Source organism: Etheostoma spectabile, chromosome 5 (genome assembly GCF_008692095.1).
Source record: "Etheostoma spectabile isolate EspeVRDwgs_2016 chromosome 5, UIUC_Espe_1.0, whole genome shotgun sequence".
Lineage (NCBI taxonomy): Eukaryota > Metazoa > Chordata > Actinopteri > Perciformes > Percidae > Etheostoma > Etheostoma spectabile.
Genome location: NC_045737.1, coordinates 14,218,682 through 14,225,765, shown reverse-complemented (window position 1 = coordinate 14,225,765; position 7,084 = coordinate 14,218,682). Strand labels below are relative to the sequence as shown.

The 7,084-nt window shown below is 38.7% G+C and overlaps 2 long non-coding RNA genes across 4 annotated transcripts in view; one reads left to right on the top strand and one right to left on the bottom strand.

Moving 5' to 3' along the window:
- The window catches only part of LOC116688840 (uncharacterized), a 78,599-nt gene that overhangs the window by 22,720 nt on the left and 48,795 nt on the right, over positions 1-7,084 (top strand). The gene's annotated exons all lie outside the window — the stretch shown is intronic.
- The window catches only part of LOC116688842 (uncharacterized), a 20,803-nt gene that overhangs the window by 672 nt on the left and 13,047 nt on the right, over positions 1-7,084 (bottom strand). The gene's annotated exons all lie outside the window — the stretch shown is intronic.

The window sequence follows — 7,084 nt, the reverse complement described above, 5'->3', positions numbered from 1 at the left end:
ACACACACACACACACACACACACAGCCTCTCACCCCCCCAACTCCAACGTGCTCCGTGAGGAGTCTTCATAAATAATCTTCCAGCAATCTGCCTCTCCCTCCACTCTCTTATTAATTACTTTTACGGCCAAAATCAAACATCTGTCATGCTAGAATATACAAATTAATTATGCAGCTTCTCCCCATCAAGATCCATATAACATTGTTCCTCAGAGCCTTGCTGGCTTCAGAGGTAGTAGAACAGGAAATAGTTTGACTGTCTATGTCTTCTGTAATTTATTTAAAAAAGATGTGAGACTTGACTCAAGAGAATTAAAAGAGGATTTATTGTTGTTTCACAAAAGCGTTTCACATTCACCGTACAGACAGATTTAAAGAGATTACCTGGACTCATAGAGCTCAATGTGATTATGTTTTTAACCTTTTTATTTAAGTAGGGAAAGTCAACTGCGCATGTTTGCTCTTGGACAGAAACTATTTGCTTGATCTTTTAAATAGACAATTCAGTGGCTCATTTTTTTTTTTTTTTTATTCAATTTAGTTTCTGGCCCTTTTTAGATATTGTACTCCTAAGACCAGATGCATTAACCCTTTTTGTGCTAATGCATCATTTTAACATTGTGCCCTTTAAGTCACACGCCACAGCCTTGTTCACAGTGTACAGTAGGCCTTCCTACACAATTCTGAGTTTGTGTTTATTTCCCATATTTCTGGATCACAGCATTTCACTTGCATTGTGACTGTAACCCAAAATATCAGTGCTGATATTTTTTTTCAGTCCTGTACATCCCTGGTTTTACACCAAGGCTCCTGCTAAAGGACTGTGTGTGTGCAGAAAAAGATGATATTCTAGGTCCACAGGCCCACTGACAGAAGACAGCTGTCTGACGATCCTCCAGCTCGGCTCGGAGGTGTCCTGGGACTCTGCCTGCTCGCAGGTCAGGACCCCAGAGGGGAGGCACCATTTGGTACCAGTTACCGAGCGGCAGGGGGGCGCCGGTGCCTTCCTCCTTCCTTTCAGTCAAGGTAAGGCTGGCCAGGCAAACTTAGGCAGTTCCTGGCTGGCTGGCTGCCTGGCACGGGCAGGAGCTACCCATCATGCCACAGTGGTGAAGGGCCCGGTGACCTTGAGACAGGCCAGGCTCCTTCCCCTCGCTGTGCTGCAGACTGTTTATAAGACGATGGATGGAGGCACATTTTGTGCGGCTTTTGATTGAATGAAACATGTGCTGCATGAGTGGCACTCCCTGTGATGCATTTTTAACCAACCTTTATGGTGGGAAGGTCGACTGAGCAAATTGTTAGTGGGCTGGAAATGCTGGTTATCTGCACCACCCAGGATTAACAGTTGACAGTTAGGATGCATTTGAACTTTGGAGCATTTCCTCTGTAGGTTCAGTCTTATTGTCTTTACATGTGAGATTAATACTCAAAGTTTTACTTTTTATTTGTACTGGTTACGTAGTTCTTTTTCATGCATTCCTAACTTAAAGTGATCATATTATGATCCTTTTCAGGTTCATAGTTGTATTTAGAGGTTGTACCAGAATAGGTTTATGTGGTTTATTTTTTTTGATGTACTCCACATTGCTGCAGCTCCTCTTTTCACCCTATGTGTTGAGCTCTCTGTTTTAGCGACATTTTAGAGTCATTGCACTTCTGTTTACACATGCACAGTACCTAGGTAAGCACTGATAGCTAGTCTGTTGCAGAGTACGAGGGGCTTGATGGTGTTTTAAGCCCCCAACGTCAACGTCCAGGCAGTGCCGCAGCTGTTGACCATTGACCCAATCCTAACAACCTTTAATCAGACTCAGAACAACACAGGACCTGCTCATCAAGTCGTGCATCTTTCCACCTGATCAATAGAATGGAATGTAAGTTTCTTAAAGTCCCTTTAGCACTTATTTGGTCACCGCCAACTTCTGGAAAAAAATATCTGGCTTGTTAGTGCTTAGAGGTTCCATTTTCCACACCAGTTTGTCACTAACTTTGCCATTTGGATGCCAAGCAGTTAACGTACAGTCAGCTTGTCTGCCTGTCTTCTTTTGGAGCACTGATGAGAGCCATTAGACTCAACCACTCTGTCAAAAAACCAAAACTAGATAAAAAGTTGGGTGGTGATTATTAGCAAGGCAAGGCAAGGCAGCTTTATTTGTATAGCACATTTCAAGCAACAGGCAGTCAAAGTGCTTTACCCAAAATCAGTTAACAGATAACACCAAGTAAAAACAGTTAAAATCAAAACATTAAAACCGTAAAACACATGAATAGACAGTTAAAAACAAAGAGAAACATAAAACCCAAGAAAAAATTTACATGCAGCATAAGAAATTTAAAGAAATGATTAGTCATTTAAAGAAAGGCAGCATCAAATAGAAAGGTCTTCAGCCTTGATTTAAAAGAACTGAGAGTAGCAGCGGATCTACAGGTTTCTGGGAGTTTATTCCAGATATGAGGAGCATAGAAACTGAGCTGCTTCACCCTGTTAGTTCTGACTCTGGGGACAGAAAGCAGACCTGTCCCAATGACCTGAGAGGTCTGGGGTTCATAGTGTAGTAGCAGATCAGCAATATATTTTGGACCTAAACCGTTAGTGATTTATAAACTAGCAAGAGTACTTTGAAATCAATTCTTTGAGACACAGCCATTGTAAGACTTCAGAACTGGAGTGTGTGATCCAGCTCTTGGTCTTAGTGAGGACTCGAGCAGCACGTTCTGAATCGCTGCAGCTGTCTGATTGATTTTTTGGGAGACCTGTAAAGACCCCGTTACAGTAGTCGTCTACTGAGGATAAAGGCATGGACAAGTTTTTCCAAATCCTGTTGACACTAATTCCTTTACCCTTGATATATTCTTAAGGGGATAGTAGGCTGACTTTGTAATTGTCTTATGTGGCTGTTAAAGTTCAGGTCTGAGTCCATGACTACACCAAGATTTCTGGCTTTGTCTGTTGTTTTTAACATTTTGTTTGAAGCTGAGCGCAGACTTTTAATCATTCCTCTCTTGCTCCAAAACAACCACCTCATTTTTTCCTTCATTTAATTTCAGAAAGTTTGGCACATCCAGCCGTTATTTGTTCGATGCCTTAGTCAGTTTTTGTATTTGACTATAGTCCCCTGGCGATAAGGTTATGTAAATTTGTGTGTCGTCCGCATAACTATGTAACTATTTTGTTTTTCTCCATAATCTGAGCCAGGGGAAGCATGTAGATGTTAACAGAAGAGCCCCAGATGGAGCTTGCGGAACTCCGCACGTCATATTTGTACCTCAGATGCATAATTACCTATAGACACAAAGTAATCCCTATTCTTTAGGTAGGTTCAAACCAGTTTAGTACTGAGCCAGAAAGGCCACAGCAGTTTTCCATCGGTCTAGTAGTATGCATGGTCGACCGTGTCAAATGCAGCACTGAATCAAGTAATACAAAGATTGAAATTTTGCCATTATCTGTGTTAAGGTGGATGTCATTAAAGACTTTGACAAGAGCCGTTTCAGTGCTGTGTGTGGTCGGAAACCCGACTGAAAGGTATCAAAACTGTTATTTAGTGACAAGAATGGTTGAGTTGTTGAAAGACTACTTTTCATGATTTTACTTAAAAACGGAAGGTTTGATATTGGCCTATAGTTGCTCATTAGTGACTTGTCTAGGTTGTTCTTTTTAAGAGTGGCTTGATTACTGAGTTTTTCAGGGCCTGTGGAAAGATACCTGAAAGAAGAGATGTGTTCACAAGTGTTTAGCAATACATTCAGCAATACAAGAGACAATTTCACATCAGATTTACTTGATTCAATGTAATTATTTAATAACAACGCAAATTATTTTATGTTTTACATTGAGCTAAAGTTAAGTTACCAACTTGCCTACACAAGTTCAGTAATGTTCATGAGTGGGAGACATACAGCACAGAACTTTGATGTAAATATCTACAGTGGACACACTGTCATTTTAGGATGAATACAATTGCAATTTGAATAGAATAAGAATTAATTGGGGAAATACACTTAAAGGCACCACAATAGAACCACTGAAGGTTCCCTAACGAGTCATTTCCTAATTGAAATTCTATTTGTTGAGAAAATGGACTCCTTATGTGGAAGAGATGCTATTGGGTGCTTAGAAAAATAATAATTTAAGTAGTGCATCTCCAAAAAAGCCCCTTTTGAGCTTTTTAAATACCTCTACAAATATCAAGTGCTGTGTATGGAATCCTAAAATCAGAGATGAATCCCATCAGCTGTAAAGTCACCTGTGTGTACACATGTAAGTACGAACCTGCTGTTAGTATGGTAATCTCAGTGTACATACATTTTGTCTTTGTCATTAAACAAAAAACACAACTTACCAGTCCAAACAATTTATGACTGTTAAGCATGGCAGCATATATTATGACAAACAACACATGCTCCATTATGCCAGCTGGTGTAATGATGTGGTAATGCCGGACTCATTAACTTCTGCACACAGTTTATGGTGGCCTTTTATGACAGAATTAATTGATTCACACATGCATTAAAACAAAAATAACTGGAATGAAAATGCAGTTGGATGCTGGCCTCTAATCTGTCATAAACACTTCTGGTGGCAAAGTGTGGTGACATTATTCATGTAAATGACTGGTCATATATGCAATAAACAACCCCAAACAAGCCTTCAGCTTCACAGTTAGCTTTGCATTTCTCACCAAGCTGAAATCAAAATCTCCAACAACTATAAATGACTTTAGACATGTTTAATAAATGTGTTTATTCCCAAATTTCTTGAATCGTATAAATGTATTTCTCTTCTCAACAACTATTATTGTCTGTGGTGACATTTGTACTTGCAGTTTAGCTCTTTGTTTGTTGTTAAACCATGTATGCTGATTAAATCTTCGTTCATTATTTGTTGAAACGAGCCGTTAAATGGAGAGATTAATTGGTAAATTGTAATCACACACTTTTTAGACGCAACAGAATGTGGTCAGTGCTGCAGATATTATATATATTATATAATAACAATTTACAAATGCTGCATTACTTTTTAAATTTAATTTATCCCTGAACTGCACATAAGGCAATTAATTGATGTTTGAATGCCAGATTTATAGATTGAAGCTGGAGATAGGTTGAGATTCAGTACCTTCAAATATTTTCTTCTATAAGTTTTCTTCTCAGGATGGAAAAGCTTCTTAAGACAATTATGGGACATTAAAGTTACAACAAAACCCTTCTGTACACAAAAATGTAAATGTTGCAATTACAGTGAGGTAGAAAGGCATGCACTGCAGCACATTTTTTCTAACTAAATCAGAAATAAAAGCTTTTCTGTCAATTGATTTGTGGAATGCAACCTCCCAAGATGATTTTATTACAAGAATGGCAGCATTATGTTTAATGTCTTCATCATGGTCAGGTTAGAACTCTTTTTCTGGGAAAAGCCCAATAAGGATCCTCTAGGGGAAAAAAGGATTCTCTTCCAGCATATGTGACAGTGGAAGTCTGACATTTAATCAAAGATGGAGCTTGCGTCAAAAAATGAGAAAAGGTTCAGGCTTCCGCCTCAGATGACTCGCTACCGAGCCACTACCAACAATTTGAGCCATATGTTTAAGAATTCCCCTCCAATCTCCAAGATGAAATAAAGAAAGTATTTAGCTGTGTTGAGGATCACATCAAAGCAGTCCCAGCGCTCCATATTGAAGAAATGATTTTTATCTCTTGGTTTGGACTTAAATGTAATTATATACAAGCTGTGCTCTGCTTCAACCCCATAATGAATTCCTTAATCCGAATGTCATTGTTATGAACCATGCAATTACTTACCCTGGGAGAAATAATCCATCTTTGAAGCTGGACAGATACTGTATTGGTTTTAGCAAAGGACGCTCAATCAGTGGATTATGTGTCAATTGCTTTTGCTGCCATCTTTCACTCTCACTGGTCAAGTTCTTTATTTTTTTTACAGACTGTGATGTGTGTCTGTTCATGGACACCTTCTTACTTTTTCTAACAAGAAAAATAAACCTGACAATCATTATTTACAGATAATTCTCCCAACTGAAAGAAAGCTTTCATTGTATTTGACACAGGAGTCCTAAAACTCTTGTGTGTTTTCTGTGGCAGAACAATGACACACGATTTCTTTTTTTTGGATCAACCATTATCTTTTTGTCAAAAAGATGAGGTCACTAAAGTTACTAGTTTTTTTTCTGGAGCTTTCAACTGATCCTATGGTCTTCATTAGTGGATTGCTCAGTTGTCATGAGATGGCTTAGTTGTTATCAGATATACATGTACTGTAAATACCATATGATGACAACTGTGAGCCACCTTCATTAAAATTGAGCAAACTCCATCTGCCAATGATCATAAGAAGTGGTTGAAAGCTCTGGAAAAAGATAATAAGAGGAACTTGATTACAGTTTTGTTTATTTCTACTTCAATAATAATTTTTCACAATCAACCATAATTTTTAGTACAATTGTACTTTTGGGGTTTGGAAGATAAATGCTGACATTCGTGAAGTAATCTTTTTTTATTTTTGGCAACTAATTCCATGTTCAAACTCATTTTTGTTTCTTTTGACATATTTCAAGTTCATTTGATCAAAAAGATAAATTTGAATTACTGTCACTGACTACTTAACTTTGCTAAAGTCAAGAAGTTATACATTGTTAAATCTTTGGAATTCAGAATTTCCAGCCAGTTTGTCTTGCACAAATCAATGAAACAAAACATTTTGAATATGCATGTCAATGTTATTTTCTCTAGTATGCGGCAAAGTCGACTGAGAGAGACAAGACTGAGACTTGTGCAGGTAGACAAAGAATTGTTTTTCTCATTTTATTCCGAAGGTAAACATTGCATGTAGGTGCTTTATCGTTGTAGCTCGGCCACAGTGGCTCAACAGCCGCTCAAGATTTCATGTCTGGGGCAATCCTTGTCACAGCTTGTATCACCTCACCGACAGATGTCAGTGAAATCAGCGACAGCCGATCATGCTGATCCCCCCTGTAATCATGTGCGATGATCCCGCCGTGACACGGAGCTGTGGGAAATATGTCCGTCAATACCATCGCCACAGGCAGATGCACTAGCATA